This window comes from Hydra vulgaris, chromosome 02 (assembly GCF_038396675.1).
Source record: "Hydra vulgaris chromosome 02, alternate assembly HydraT2T_AEP".
Classification (NCBI taxonomy): Eukaryota; Metazoa; Cnidaria; class Hydrozoa; order Anthoathecata; family Hydridae; genus Hydra; species Hydra vulgaris.
Genome location: NC_088921.1, coordinates 2,429,443 through 2,447,500, shown reverse-complemented (window position 1 = coordinate 2,447,500; position 18,058 = coordinate 2,429,443).

Sequence of the window (18,058 nt, the reverse complement as noted above, 5' to 3'; positions counted from 1 at the left end):
TTTTTGACATAGCAGAGGACACAGCTATGGCTCTATAGTTGTTCACATCTGTTAAATCAGCCATTTTAGATTTTACTAATGAAATAATCGTGGCCTCACAAAACGTGGATCGTAAATAACCAAATTTAATGCATAAATTGAAAAAATACTAATAAAAAACTGCAATCTACTTCCACCATACATAAAAGATTCCATACAAAGGTTATCAGGTCCAGCTGCTTTTCCTAGTTTCTGATTTTTTACTGCAGTGGATATGTCAACGCAACTCACAATAATATCAGAGTTTTGAGTGGAAAATTCCATTTCCTTTATGAAACTGAGGTAATATTTTTCATTGTTAGTTGAATTATACAAATTTTGAAACTGCTCTTTCCACATATTAGCAATAAGACAATCACCTGTGGCACCTCCAACACTAGCAACAAAGTTCGCTGCATTACTGTTACTGATCTTTCGCACATTATTCCAGAACTTTCTCGAGTCTGTGTTGTTCATATTTTTTGCACATAAATTGGCTTGAATTTGTTTATTATGATGTCTACAATATCTAAGAGCTAATTTAAAAGTAGCACGAGAGCGCTTCATGTTTTTAAAAATGTCACCCTGTTTCTTCTTTCCTTGAAAAATCCATTGCTTGAAGGCATCTCTTGCAATGTCGTGTTTATCTTTAACATAGTCATTCCAACCTGGAGTAATATATTCATGGTTTTTATGTTTAAAATTACAATGAGGTATGGTATCAGATACAGAAGATTGCATAGTATTTATGATGCTGTTATAGAATAAATCAATATCATGAGTTGTATTGTAGCCATTTGGAATAATTTTAGTAAGTAGATAGAGGGGTACATGTACGGATTTTAATAAAGAATCTACTTTTTCTGCATAACGTGTTAAGTTAGCTTTGTCACAAGTTTGCCAGTTAGGAGATCTAGTTGACATATTAAAATAAGGTTTGTTGTTATATATTTTGGATGAGTTTGCTAATGAGCAAGAGATCAGAAACGCTAATGGTTTATGGTCTGATGCAATAACATTGTTTAAAACCGAAATAGATATAATTAGATTATCAATAATTGGACTGCATAGAATGTGGTCCAACCACGAAGAAATATCACCATTGTCACTGACATATGTACAGATATTGTCAAGGCGATTTATATCAGATTTCATCAATTTATTTTCTAAAACAAGATTAGAAAATTCTTCATAGAATCTTGACCCATTATAACAATTAAAATCACCAGCAATAACTATGTTCACAGCATCAGTTTCCAGTATAAGTGATTTTATTTTTGAGCATATATCCATATAATTATGAAGACAATGTTCGTCATTATAATTCGTTGGCATGTACACACTTATTAGCAAAATCGGCCCTATATTGGCAGATACTTTTAAACAAGTGATTCTGGATTCTAAAGATTTAATGATTGTAATATTATTTGCCAAATTTTTTCGATAAAGGATAGCAGTCCCTCCAAAGGGTCTACCAATTAATATATCAGATGATATGTTTACTGCTGATATACCAGTACCATAAAAGTCAGGATGTACATTGTTTAATAATTCAAGCTCATTAGGTAATAACCAATGCTCTTGTAATAAAACAAAATCGTATGTAAGACACAATTCTTTAATTGCAAAAATACTGTTTTTAAAAGAACAACAGTTAAATGTACAAAAAGATATGCTGTTGCTATTCGCCATTTTTGGGTTTAAAATATCTTCGTACCAGTAGACCCTTAGGCCAAGCTTCAGTAGACAATAAACAAACAACTTTATTTTTTAACTGGGAGGAATCTACAGATACAGATATATAATACGAGGAATAACCACTAAATTTGGATTTTAATTTTTCACACTTTACATAGTCATCATTATCAATTTTTAAAATGTCATAAGTGCAATCGATTACCTCATTTTCTGTTGTAGAAGGATCTAATCTTGAGACAAATATATCAATACTATGCTTGGGCAGTTTATCTAAAGAGATTGGTTTAAGTCTATTTTTGGAGTCTGATGTACCTAAAATGTGTTTTTTTGTATGGACAACTTTTTTGGTTACAGGTAGATTATGTACGCACTTCTTAACAATATCTGACATCAGTGGTCGCCCTGTAAATTTAATAGATTTATCACTAGTAGAAGAAGGACTTTCAGTATTATCAATTACATCAAGGCTAATTGAACTGCTAGGATCATTTTGGAATTTAGTACTAGAAGGTTCTTTATTGCTCATTGCACTCATTAAATGTCTCATTTCATTCTGAAATATTGTAAATTGTTTAACTTCAGATCGGAGATAGGTAACCTCCTGAAGCAAAGCACTGATATCAATGTGCTCCGTACCAACCGGAGGAAGACGAGATAAATTGATAGCATAAAAATTTGGTAATTTATTTATTGGGTCTAGAAGCAACTTTAGCATATCATTCCCACTTCTTTTTACCAGGCGCTTATCTGGAAGTAGTTTAACAATTATGGCTTTGGCATCAAATATTTTCTCTTCCTTGTAAAAGTCACATATAATTTGAACATTGTCGTCAAAACTTAAGACATCTGATTTATTCTTCATAAAACATAGTAACTCATTTCGCACAGCAATCATTGCATTGGTTTCAGTATCATCTGCATTTGCCATAGTTGTACAAACTTTTGTGGGAGGGTTACCACGCTAAATAATAGTGGATTTCCTCCCTTCACTTCTGATTATTTTGTATATGTATATATCTTATTACACAGGGACTTATTAACACAAATAGAACTGTTAGTTTTTTGTGTTTTTTTCCGTCATATGTGTTTTTTTCCATATTCCATAATTTCATATTCCATATTCCATAATTTTTTCCATATTCCATAATTTCTGTCATTTGTGTTTTTTTCCATATATATATATATATATATATATATATATATATATATATATATATATATATATATATATATATATATATATATATATATATATATATATATATATATATATATATATATATATATATATATATGTATAAATATATATACATATACATATATCATAGATATATATATGTATATATGTGTATATAAATAAATATATATATATATATATATATGTTTATTTATAAATAGGTATATAAAATGTATATATTTCTTATATATATATTCATAAGTTATACATGTTTATATATTATGTTTACACTTTTTTATATATTATGTTTGTATATATATATATATATATATATATATATATATATATATATATATATATATATATATATATATATATATATTTATGTATTTAAAATGTATATATTTCTTATATAAATATTCATAAGTACATGCATAAATACATAATAATAAAATAAATAAATATATATATCAATAAAGGTATATGATAAAGAATAAATGTTAGAATTAAATTTACAACACTAACTCTATAATTAGGACTAGATATATATATACGTTTTATGTAGGTATATGAAATGTATATATTTCTTTTATATATATTCATAAACTTTCATATATGTACATGCATAAATACATATTAGTAGAAAAAATAAAAATATATGATAAAAAATAAATGTTAGAATTAAATGTTTAACATTAACTCTATAATTAGGACTTAATACTTTTCCTAATTAAATTAGTTCTTTAAAAAAATGGAAATAAAGTTACTTATCCAAATGTGTTTTTGTACAAAAAAAACTTAATAATGCATACTTTCATTATTGGTCTAAGAGTTTATACTGGAGTATTTACTTGATAATTAGGGTAAGGTGTTTGAAGTTTTTCAAATTGATAAAAAAAATTAGTCTGTTAAGATACTCAATTTAGTCTGACTTATTATGTTTTATTAATTTTGATACTACTTTATACATCTGAATATTATTAAAATCAAGTGCTATTTCTAACTTAGAAATAACATATTTAAAACAACTTTGCAATTTATTAAAATGGTCAACTTAAAATAAATAAAGCATCAACAAAAATAACCTGAATAAACCGAATTTACCCTGAGAATTATGTATATTATATACAATTTGATACAAAATCTAAAAGTTTGAAATTAGTCGCAAAAAAATAGGTTATAAAACATAACTTTATTAAAATACTTTTTATACTATCAGCTTGGACTCTATTAAGTTTTCCTTGCCTTTTTTATTAAGACAATAATTTTCAATGTGCCACTTTTTCAACGTTGTCAAAACAACGTTTTATTAACGTTGGCAAAGTAACACTTTTTCAACGTTTTTTAATTTCCACAATTTTAACGTTGGTATATGTAACGTTAAATAAACGTTGTTTTATAAATAGTTTAATTACGTTGAAAAAGCAGCTAATGTCTAACGTTGATAAACCTTAATCTTTGCGACGTTTTTACAGTGATTATTTGCGTACTTTTACTCAATGTTGAATAAATGCGATTTTTAAAATCCCAATTTAAATTTAAAGATTTAAAATCCCAATATCTTTTTCTAGGAATGCAAATAGTTGTTGTATCATTATTTTTCCCAAAAAGAGAAGAGCAAGTCTTCTGAATTCATTATAATCGTCGCGTGGTTGCATTTCCTTTAAGTATTTTTTCAAATTTTCCACCACATTGGATTTTCGAGATGCAAACTACTCTTTTTCAAACGTTGTAAGGCATCCATATCTACTTTTATCACTTTCAAGTGATTCAAACTTTGATTTTTCTATTAGCTCCCACTGGGACTTTACTCAACCAAAAAGTTCAATGTTTGGTCCATTTGAAACAAAAAACGCATCAAATACTGCATATGCACAGATTTCAGGAATATGATGTTGACTGGCTAAAAACAAAACTCTTCGATTCATTGACTTATGCATGACAGTTATTGCCCCATTATGACTTCCTGTATTACTTGCAGTTATGTCAAAGCAAAGACGTGCAAAATGCTCCATAACACCAGGCTATTCATAAATGAACTCAACTATTTTTTGTTCTAATAGAGCGCCAGTACCAGCAGGTATCTCAGGGATCCTTTATAATTTCTCAATATCCAAGCAAGATACAACAATAGGCAGACATTCACGTCTGGTTCTAACAACATTCGACAATATTTTATCATCAAAATGAGCAACTAGTGGAACTAGTTGAGAGTTGAAAATTTTTTCTTACTACAACTGCAAGAGATTCACGGGATGTAGTTCGAGCTTTCATTAGAGTGGAACATGAAAATGTTAGTTTATTTGCATCAATACCAATTGCATCTAGGGCTGGTGTGACAACCACCATTGCTTGTCGTGGTGTTATTTTTCTTCGGTCTAATGCTGCATGAAAGAGTTGATTGTCAAGAAAACAATGTTTGAATATTGTAATCGAGAGATGACTAGTGTCCATAGTAGATTATTTTGAACTATTTGGACAATAGTCCAAATAGTTCAAAACAATCTACTATGGACAATAATAATTTAACAGCTTTTTGTGTTTGAATTGACAGATCGCAGTCAGAATTTTCATCCAAAAAGTAATCTGATTTGCAATCCATTAATGTATCTGTAGATATAATCTTACTTTCTTTATGTTGTTTAAAGCGCTTTTTTTCTTCAAGCTTGCGTTTTCTGTATTTTACAACTGCTTTCTTATACATTAAGTCTTCTGATATCATTAACATCTTTCGGGGACCTCTCTGGTGTATCAGAAATTGTTTATCTTTATTTATCTTGATGAGACAATCCTATTCATCATGGGCAATATCAAAAAGTGTATTCATTTTGGTAGTGAATTTTTCATGATAGCTATGTTTGGGGCTTAATGATAAGACTAAATTTGTCTTCTTCTAGCCCCGGTCATGTAATTATATTTTTATAAGTTACAACTGTAAATTTTTTTTTATCGGCAAAGTGTAAATAAAAAAATAAAAAAAATATGTTAAGTAGCTGGTTTTCTACTTCTGTGCTTAGACACAGGACATGTTGCGTAAGAATACTCTTTAGTTTAGTAAATACATCAGGCTTTGCTATAGTTGTAATATTAGCTTTAAACCAGAAAATAATAACTTCATCTGCAATTGTGCTGCAGGATATTGACTTTTTGATTATCATTTCTCAAAAAGCTCTACATAAGGAAACTCTACTTGTTGGCAACTGACTCGGCCCATCCATTGTTGAGAGTATATGTCCAACTAGCCAAACATTTGTAGTTCGGCGTGTTGCTTTCTCTGAAGCAGCCATCTTCTTAAATAATACTTTATACTTTTTTACTATAGTAGAAAGAGTATAATAGAAATTTAATATATATATTTATATTATACACTCCCCCCCCCCTCTTCCTATTTTCCCTACATTTTTTAATAATGAAGTCAAAATATGCATTTAGGAGAGATTATCGGTAAATAGTGCTGAGGGGGTAAATCTAAATTTCGTTGTATATTCCAGTCTTCTGTGAACTATCTACGTTGTAACATTCCAATACTTTGTATTATTTTTTTTAAATCAATTTATAGCAGTATTTTGTATGAAATGAAAATAGAATTACAAGATTAAGGTATTAGACAAATTTTGGTCAATTTAGGGTTCCGATATAAGGTTTGGGGGACCACTTCCCATTTTCAGTTTGCGAAAAAATTTTAACTATATACTTTTTATATCAGACCTCACCATTGAAGTGGCGGAAATATCATTTGAAATACAATTAGTTAAAACTTTAAAATAGCAACAGCAAAAATATGGGTTTAAGGAGCAAATCAATTGCAACAAAGTGGCAAGTTGTTGGCCTGAACAAAAGTGGACTCAGCAATCGAGAAATTGGACGTCAACTTGAAATCAGTGAATGCAGCGTTAGAACAACGCTCAAAAATTATAATGAGTTTGGAACAATCAAAGATAAAAGTCGCTCTGGTCGTCCCAAAAAAATGTCAGAACGGGAAAAAAATAAAGCAATTATGCTCGCTAGACGCAATTCAAATATGAGCATGGCCGAATATGATACTCGTTTTATCATTTCAAGAATTCAAGGAGGAGGAGGTTCAATTGGCATTTAGGGCTGCATTGCTCGATCTAGCAATGGACTGGCGCATCTTTACACTGATCGCCTTAATCAACATCAATATAGAGAGATATTAGAAGATTATTAAAAGCCATCAATAGACGTTTTCAAGGCTGACTCCACCTAGCATTTTCAACAAGATAACGCTCCTTGCCACTCAGCACGCTCAATAAAGAAATACATGGAAGAAAAACGGTTGAATTTAATGCCTTGGCCTGCTAGCTCACCTGATTTAAATTCTATTGAGAATCTTTGGAGTTGGATTGACTGCAAATTACAAAAAAGCATTCCCACTAACTTGGTGCAGCTCAAAACACAGATGCAAGAGTTGTGGAATACCGTGCCACAAAAATTAATCAGAAAACTTACAGATTCTATGCCGCGTCGAGTCTTCGCATGCCTTAAAAACAAAGGTGGTCACATAAAATATTGAACTTTCTTACAATCTTTGAAAAACTGTGAGTGCGCTAATACTTTTGCACACTTTTTTAATATTGTTTTTATCACTCTTATAAATAAATTAATATCTTTTATATATTTGACATTTAGTATTTCTGCTTTATTTTATGAATAAGTTAAAAAAAATTCTTTATCACCCTTTTATTGTTTTCGAATTATACTCATTTGAAGTTCACTTATGTAAAAAAATATGAGTGCGCTAATACTTTCTGGAAGCACTGTATATATATATATATATATATATATATATATATATATATATATATATATATATATATATATATATATATATATATATATATATATATACATATATATATATATATATATATATATATATATATATATATATATATATATATATATATATACATATATATATATATGTACATATAAATATATATATATATATATATATATATATATATATATATATAAATATATATATATATATATATATATATATATATGTATATAAATATATATATATGTATATGTATATATATATGTATATGTATATATATATATATATATATATATATATATATATATATATATATATATATATACATATATATAAATATATATATATATATATATATATATGTATATATATATATATATATTTATATATATATATATATGTATATATATATAATATATATACATACATATATTATATTATATATATATATATATATATATATATATATATATATATATATATATATATATATATATTATATATATATATATATATATATATATATATATATATATATATATATATATATTATATATATATATATATATATATATATATATATATATATATATATATATATATATATATATATATATGTATATATGTATATATTTATATATATGAATGTATATATATATATAAATATATATATATATATATATATATATATATATATATATATATATATATATATATATATATATATATATATATATATATATATATATATATGTATGTATATATATATATATATATATATATATATATATATATATATATATATATATATATATATATATATATATATATATATATATATATATATATATATACATATATATATATGTATGTATATATATTTATATAAATAAATTCTTTCAAATTCGTTTTCTGTTATACGATATTTAGGCATGTTGAAATTGATAAAAAAGGCTAGGTATAAACTTCATTTTTTTAAAATATATTTCATATTGGTCATAATAAGTCAGCGAAATATTTCAAATATATAGCTATATTGAAATTTATTTATAACGATTAATTTTATACGTAGCCTTTTTTATCAAATTCAACATTTCACGTCAAAAAATCATCTAAAAAAAGTATATGTTTATGTATTATGTGTTTCTCAACATTATTTTGGTAAAAATAAACATTAAAACTAAGTTTTCCATGATTATTCTAAAAAATTATTTCCCGGCTCACTGATTTCATTCATTAAATGCACTATTTGCATTAGGGTGTCCTACTTTTAAACTGACCAAAATATTTTTGGTAGCACTCATTCTTAATCATCATCATTAGGTCCCAGGACCCACCAAAAAAATATTTAGACTTCTAAGTACATTGGTTCAGGTAGAAGCAGGCTTCATATGAGAGGTTGCGTGATTATTCATAAATTTTACAGAATTCTTTCAATTTTTAGACATTTTTGGTCTAAAAAAATATTTCAAAACATTAAATGGAGAAAATAATATTATGTTCTAAACTAAAATGTAATTTTAATGCATTTAAATCACCTTAAATATGTTTTTTTTAATAAAATTTTAATTTTTATGCCAGCTGAAAACAAAAAAATACCAATACTCTTATAAAATTGTATCCTATCATATTAAATATTAAAACATCTGCAATTTTACTAATTCATATGTTTTTTTTTATTTTCTTTTTTATTTGATGTGACTTGATTGATTTCTATTACATTTGATTTTTCAGAAATATCTAAATTAAAAAAAATATATAATGGAAAGTGATGAAGGTCAGAGTGCAGCAAGAGAGAGAACTGAGGAGAGTTCCAAAGAGCCTTCCTTATGCCAAAATCATTCTTCTTTGAGAAATACCTCTCCTAGAACTAGCAGGGACCATCAGCCAGGATCCTCATGTTCATCCCAAAGCAGAAGTCCAGCTCCTCAGCGAACCAACAGGAGTAGAAGAACACTCTACTTGCTTCAGCATCCCCTTTATATGTTTGCACCAAACAGGTTATATTTTTTATTTACTTTTAAAAAAGTATTAGAAAAAGTTGAGTAAAATTGTTTATCAAAAATAGTTGTATGTAGAAAAACAATTTAAACCTACTTTTAATTTTTTTAGACTACCCACAATGGGAGAAGTTTGTCGTCGAATATATTGGCTAAGATCAAAGAACAATAAACAAAACTTATCCTGTGCACAAATGTCAAGGTCAAGATTTATGGTTTGCAGTGAAGGGGAGTGTGAAATTAAAAACAGAGGGGAATTCACTGGTGTATGTATACTCAGAGAAATGTTAAATCTTTGGGACAGGGGTGGTTTTGATTCAAAATTTCGGTTAACAGAGCAAGTAGTTAAGAAAAAGTATGTACAATCTTATGATCGCTACCAGAAACTATGCAAAGTTAGAACCCTTTATGAAAAGATTTAGAGTACATTGGTTATGTTTAGAGAGAAACAGGAGCAATTAAATAAAAAAAAACAGGATTTTGTAATTGAGGCAAACTGTACATTTCAAGTTTATAAAACAGATATCTTAAATCTGATCAAAAATGATGAAAATAGAGACAAAGATGCAAAAAGAGAGGACATTGAGTTCCTGAAGAAAGCATTTAGAGGTGAAATAGTAAAGTTTGACAACAGTAACGACAAATCTTATCATGACAGAATTAAAGATGGAGAAAAAAGAATGTTTGATATGATAGAGAGAATGCATAGAGAAGATGAACGGGAAAAAGAGAGACAGGAAAGGTCAAAGAAGAAAACAATAGAGGAAAAGGAAAGAATGAAAAATTTTGAGATGGAAGTATCATTTTCATCAAGTGGAACAAGTGCAACTGATAATGATAGCGATTTTGAGCCTTCACCAAAAAAAGATAGAGTTTGCCTGCAGCTTTCAATGAATGACTTTCTTGACAAATGGGTTCCATTCTTGACCAGGTGTAAGGTAAGCGTTAGAGCAGAAACCTCACTCCTGGCCTCACTTTTCAGTATCGCTGGTGTTGATCTCAATACAGTTCCTGTATCAAAGAGTGGTCTGCATAGAAACAAAAAGATTGTTATTAAAAATGAAGCAGAAATGGTCAGAGAAGAAAATCTAGACAAAGTACGAGATTTAAAGGTTGTCCTTCACTTTGATACAAAACTTGTCAAGCATTATAGAACTGAAAAAAAAATATCTGAAACTGTAGAAAGGCTAGCTCTCAGTCTTATATCACCCCAGGTCAATGAACCCCTAGATTTCTTGCTCGGAGTTTTAGAAATTGAGTCATCTAAAGGACAGGATCAAGCTATTGCTATTCATAACATTTTAGAATACTGTGAGCTCACTGACCAAATCATTGGTTGTAGTGCAGATACAACTGCCTCTAACACTGGAAAGTACAATGGGGCTATAAAGTTCCTGGTGGATCATGTGCTTCAACGACCAGTGCTTTGGCTCCTCTGTAGGTACTATAATATTTGTAAAAATCATTTATTTTGTCACATACATTTACATTGTACAGTGTACAGTTTTTCATATTAAAATTTTTCAGGCACCACATATCTGAAAGGCACATATCACATGCAATGGATTATATTCAAGGAACAACAAAATCGCCATCAAGAGCAATATATAAAGATTTCCAAAATAAATGGCGAGAAATACAAGAAGGAGCTAAAAATATGGATCAATTGCTTCTTTTTAACTATGACAGAGATGAGTTTAAAGTAGGTACTACTTTTCATACAAGAGTAATAGATACTAAGAATTTTTGTGAAACAGCCTTGAAAAGAAATTGTTTTCAAAGAGGAGACTATAAAGCTCTATGTGAACTACTGGTCATTTACCTTGGGGGGCCATGTACCTGGTTTCCAATTCAAGCAACCAGGTGCACATCTTCAAGCCAGATTCATGGCTGACTGCCGATACTTGCTGACCATGCAGCTGACTTCGATGATAAATTTAAAATTGAATAAAAGTGAGAAAGATATGTTGCAAATGTCAACTGACTTTATTGTCACATTTTATGGGTCATACTTCCTGAAGTCTCCTATTGCAGCCCAGGCACCATCAAATGATTTGGATGCTTTCAAACTGTCTTTAGAAATGATGTCAAATGAGCTATATAAATCCAAGTATGGTCCCCTGGCAAAAAAGCTCCATTCAAGCCTGGTTCGTCATAGTTGGTACCTGACCCCTCAGTTGGTTATTCTTTCAATAGCAAATGGTGATCTAGATTCAAAGGAAAGAGCTGAAATAGCTCTAAAGCTGATAAACTTTGATCCTCCATCACTTGATGAGTTCAGTACAGAACAACCAGACTCACCAACACATATACTTCCCATGTCAGTTTTGTCTGATTTTGTTACAGAGGAGTCCTGGCTGGTATTTACTTACTTAGGTATTTCTAGAGAAATGATAAAAACATGGAAAGATGATAATTTTAATGTTTAAAATGTTTCATATACAAATTTTCAAAATCAAGTAGCAAACCTTGCAGTGGTCAATGATAGGGCTGAGCGCCACATTCGACTTGTTCAAGATTTTGTGGCTCAAACCCATGATGAAGGATTACTACAAGACACACTGCAAGTTGTAACTAAAAACAGAAAAGAAGTTGGAAAAGATATGAAAAAAACTGATTTTATGTGATTTTTTAAAGATTTTGACCTTTTTATTGTTGCTATTTTGTGATAAATACTCATTTGTGATTTTTTAAAAAGCTAAAAATTAAGGAAATATTTTTTTTAGATCAAAAATGATTGAAAAATGAAGATGTTTGCGAAATTTTTTTTTTATATAACCACGCAACCTCTCATATGAAACCTGCTTCTACCTGAACCCATGTACTTAGAAGTCTAAAAATTTTTTTGGTGGGTCCTGGGGCCTAATGATGATGATTAAGAATGAGTGCTAATGAAAATGTTTTGGTCAGTTTAAAAGTGGGACACCCTAATTTGCATTACCTTATATAAACAAATATTTATAATTTTTATGTTTTTAAATTCAACGTATCAAGCAATTGTAAAAAAAAATACAACAATTGAGGAAATTAATTTACATGAACTATTTAAGCACTTGTTTGTTATATTTTTTATTTTAATACTGTTTTATTTTAGATCTTTTTTGATTATTTTTCTGGGATCTAAATTTAAAAGATTTGTTGACTCTCATTCAGATTACAAAGATAATGGTGGTGCAGATGAAGTGACTTTTGAAAAGTGGAGTGGTGGGTTTAAGAAAGTTATAATAATGCCCTTTACTGAAATCATGCAACAATTTTTACTGCTTTGTAAAGCGAATTTAAAGTGCTCATTTTCAATTTACACACAATCAGGCATCTAAGTGAGGTTCAAAAAATGAAAAAGTTGCTGGTATAAAAACAATTAAAAAACTGTTGATAGATCAAGAATTATAATTATCGAATGCTAGCTTTATATATTGGTTAGACTGTTCTTTTTAAAGCAAGGCATAACATCAGCCATTTCAACAATGACGGTGGCGAATCATCAAAAATACAATTATTAGTATCCCTAATAACAAAATAAGTCTCTAAGACTATTTTCAAAATACATAAAATAAGACTTGAGCATAAACATTACTTCGTTTTTTTCTTCTTCAAAGGCCATCTTATTTTTGAAATGTCTTTCGCTGAGATTAGAAATATTTTAAAACATTCACCCCACCAAAGATTGTTTATACATCAATATATAAAACCTATGATTTATTAAATTGATTCATCAAACCTATGATTTTGGTGATTTTTGGCTAGATGTATACTATATGAGGAAGAACTTTTCATCAACAATGATTTCTAAGAATCTTATAATGGATTGCGTTTTACTTAGTTTATCATTTAGAAATAGATTAAGCAACTTGAGAGTATAATTTTTCTCATGTGTTGTTTTATGAAATAGTATATACTTTGTTTTCTCAGCATTAAGCGAGAGTTTGTTAGTCTTAAACCAGTTGTTTACTTTATCTAGTTCTATATTCATGTCCGCATATCATTTTTTTAATATCATTGATGGTGAGAAATAGATTTGTGTCATCTGCAAACATGACTGAATTCAGTTAGAAGGATGCATTGACATAGGTCTGTAGTTTGTAATGTCAGAATGATCATTACCTTTGTATATTGGAGTTACTTTTGCTGATTTAAGTACATCCGGAAAAATCCAAGTATTTTACGAGAGCTTTTCTAAATGTATCAGAGGTCTAATAGAACTGTGTTTGTTTGCGATAACTATATCAATAGGTATCTCATCATATTCTGGTGCATTTTATTTTTTTAAAAGAGCAAACTCATCATAGCCTAATTCGAAATCATGCATGATAACGTTCGTGGGTTTAAAATTTAGATGTTGGGATTAATTTTTTTTTAACAAGATTCAGATATAAGTATTAACTTATTTTAACAAGATTCAGATGTTGGTATTATTTTTTTAACAAGATTCGAACCAATACTTATAAATTTTTATAAATTTCTTCTTTTTAAAACAACTTTGCTTATAACAAGGCTGCAAGCAACCACTAATTAAAGTTGAAAGTTATTGGAAGAGAAAAGATGAAGATTGTAGAGCAAGGTAACGATTGACGGACAACTTAAAGAATTGCAAATTATATGAATCAGGAAAGGAAGATGAAGAAAGCGAATTCCAAAGAACTAATGTTCGAGGAAAAAGAACTAGACGAATAAGCGTTTTTAAAGCACTTAGAAACAGTCACAGAAACAGGATGAGACTTAATTAAATGACAAGTAACACGAGAATGAATTTTATTAGATGACACAAGAGACGCTAGCTCTTTAGAGCAATGCCCATTATATTATTTGTAGAAAAGAGAAAGAGAAGCAACATTACGACGACGTGACAATGGTTGGAGGTTGGCTGCAAAAGCAGGTTCAATTATGTTTACATTGCGCTTTTGCATCTTGTCTAAAAGAGAAAGGACATCATTAGAAGATCCGCCCCAGATAGTTGTTTCAAAAAAAAAAAAAATTTATAAGTATTGGTCCGAATCTTGTTAAAAAAAAATACCAACATCTGAATCTTGTTTAAAAAAATGTGGCTGGATAGCTCAGTTGGTTAAAACACCAAAAGAAAAGTTAAAACCCGGACTGTTGAACGATACAAGTTCGAATCCTGCCACCGCCAACTCAGCGCTTGAGTAGTACTTAGGTACGCAGATATGTTGGCCAATAACGGACGCTACTTTCGATTAGTGTTAATGACTATTTGTGGCTGTTCCTATGCTAAGCCAACAAAATATTCGGATATAAAAACGTTGTATAGAAAAATTTAGCATGAGTATTCAAATAATAAAAAATGAAATAAAAAAAATATAGCAACAGTGTTCCATACAAGGCCGGATTTCAGATTTATAGAGATTAAAAATAGAATCCAAAGTTAGAAAGTGTCGAGCTCGATAAAATTGAATTGAATTCATCCGAGATGAGTTTGTGATAAAATATACCGTTGTTTTCAATAACAATTCGTTTAGGTAGAGAATGTTAAATTTGTTTTTCTTTTCCTATTATTACATTAATGATGGAACATGTTTTTTTGCCATCAAATTTACATTTTTAATTTGATTACTGTAATATTTTTTTTTAGAGACATTAAATTTAAAAACCATATCAAAAAACGATTTTGTTTCTGGAATGTTTGTGTAAGATAGAACGTCAAGATTTATGTCACCAGTAATATATATATTTTATTTTTTATTTAAAAATTATATTTGCATATTTTGTTTTTTATTTTAAAAACATTTTCTTAGACAAATTCATAATCCTACTCCTTTGTAAAATGGTAAAATATAATTAGAATTTAATTCAAGAGAACTTTCTGTATTATGCCAGGTCTCTGAAAGAGGTATGACATTGAATTTGTATTTTAAAGAATTTAAAAATTCTTTACGTTTATCACAACTTTGCTTCTAACATTTATATGAAATACAGAAAATGAACAATTATCTTTTTTTTTCGGGGAGGAAGGGGGGAACAGTCATCTTTTAATACTTTAAAATCAAAAGGATCAAAATACACTGTGTTATTTGAATTAATTTGAGTTTCTTGAAAAATATTATTCTTGAGAAAAAGAACTAACATTAAATTGTTAAAATCTAGTTTCTGTGAGAAAGGCGCCATTTTTTTATTTTTAATATGTAATTTAAAAACATTTAATATATTACAAAAAAAAAATACTCAAAATGCTTACTCGTTTACACTTGTCGAATTAAAATCTGTGTTGCGGGTGCTTTCTCAAAATTTATAAACAATAAGTTAGATGTAAAAAAACTTTTGCGTAATAGCCATTTCGACGATGAATCTTCGCTTTTTAAAAAAGTTCTTTTCGAATTATTTGCGTTGTGAAACTTAAATCTTCGTTTGGAAAAGTGTTGTTTCCTTGTAATTTTATTGCTCTTTCTATGATTGTTTTTTTTTCCTCTTAATCACGGAGCTTTAAGTCAATTGTTCGCTCTCGTTTTTCCTTAGCTATTCCCACTCGATTTAGCATTGGGAGTGGGGGAGGGGGCGAGCTACCTCCATGCGCTCTCTTAGTCAGTCAACTTGCGCCCCCTAAAATATAAATTTTTCATTACAAAATTCTGCATTTATTTAAATGGAAAAAGAAAACTAGGTAACAACAAGCCAATGTTTACATACCTGTTTTCCGAATTTGCCCGCAATAATGTCAGAAAACAAAACAGAAAATAATAATGTACACATTCAATGGATTTTAACATAGTTTCATGAATCAAAACAATTGTGACTTAAAGGAGAAAAATAAAAATTTTTAAATTAACCGATGTCGCTATTGTGGAGCAATTTAGATTTGTTTATATATATTAAAAATGTTTTGGCAAAAACCTGTATGGCGCCATCTCCCCACTAGAAACCTACGTGCGCCAGCCCTCCTTCTAAGATCTGTAATCATCAATATCTCTAGTAACAAAAACTGAACTATAAATGAACAGTGTACATCAATTCTTAATAGAGAAATAGATGAAATCATGTTTTCCTAACTTTTCTATACTCTACCAAATCAACTTGGCTCTTCCTTTTACATTTGTTTATGATGAGAGAAATTTCAGTAGACCAAAGATCAAAAATTATCTGTGATCAACAATAACAAAACACGCCTTTTTGCATTGAAATTTATTTTATTTGAGTGTGAACTTGCTGAGAGCATTGACAATTATATAGCTTCAACCCAGCAGGCTTAAACGTCCGCATGACGTCTATAAAACGCCTTTTAAACGTCACAAGTCCATATTATGCTCTTAAGACTTCCAATGAACGTTCTGTATCTGCTGGAAATAAAATTTTGCAGAAAAAAAGTTGTATAAACTAGCAAGAGAGTAAATTTATTTCTTAATGCTTCTTTTCAGTAATATGTAGTGTTTAAATATATCTTTAAACTTTTTTTTAACAACAATTTTTAAGAAAAGAAAACTTAGCAAACTCAAACTTTAGATTGTTTAGTGTCTTAGACTATACTTTCAAAATCTTGGGTTTTTTTCGTCTCGGTTCTCGGTCCATACGAGACAATATTTTTCCGAGACGAGATCTTGTACGAAACCGAGATAAAACCAAGTTTCAGAATTCAAATCATAAAAGCATAACTTTTCTGATTTGAATTCTGTCGTAACATAGCTATTAAATTCATCAGCAGTAAAATCACTAGGATTATTGACTTAGATTTGTTGGGCATTGAATTCTCTTTTCTTTCTAGGTGGATCTTTGAGCCTTGGAACAAAGTTTGAAGTTGTTCGACGTTTTAAGGAAGCGAGAAGACGTAACTTAGGATTATTGGAAGTCCGTTCAACTGTCTGATGAGCTTCAGATGCAATTTCTACAACATCATCACTGTCATCATTACTGAACGGAGGGAAAAAATGTTTAAGCCAGAGTCTTTTTGCTTCTTCAATAATTACTTTATTTGATGAGAGCAAGAATGGGAAAACTTTCGGCTCTTCAAGAACTCTGGGATAGCTGAGAAATTTGAGCAGACTAACAGTTAAGATTGGACGTTTTTTAAGAATCGCTATTTCAATTTCTTCAACTAAACGAGCACAAATAAAACTTTTCTTCGTTCGCAATTTCTCTAACATAAATTCTAATACGCCTTCTGCAATGTTCATGTCAGTATCGTTGCCACCCATGGCATCCATAGCCATTTTACATGGTTGAAGAGTTGCTACTAATTCAGGAATGCTTGTCTCTAAATAATCAGGCCAATTATGTTCAAATAATTTAAGAGTTTTTTTATAGATGGAATCTTGCCTTTGAAAGTTTTCAACATTTTAATGCACTGTTTCATCGAGTTCTGACATCAAGAACAAGCATTTCGAATTTGATTTCAAAAGATTGAGCATTTTTTTA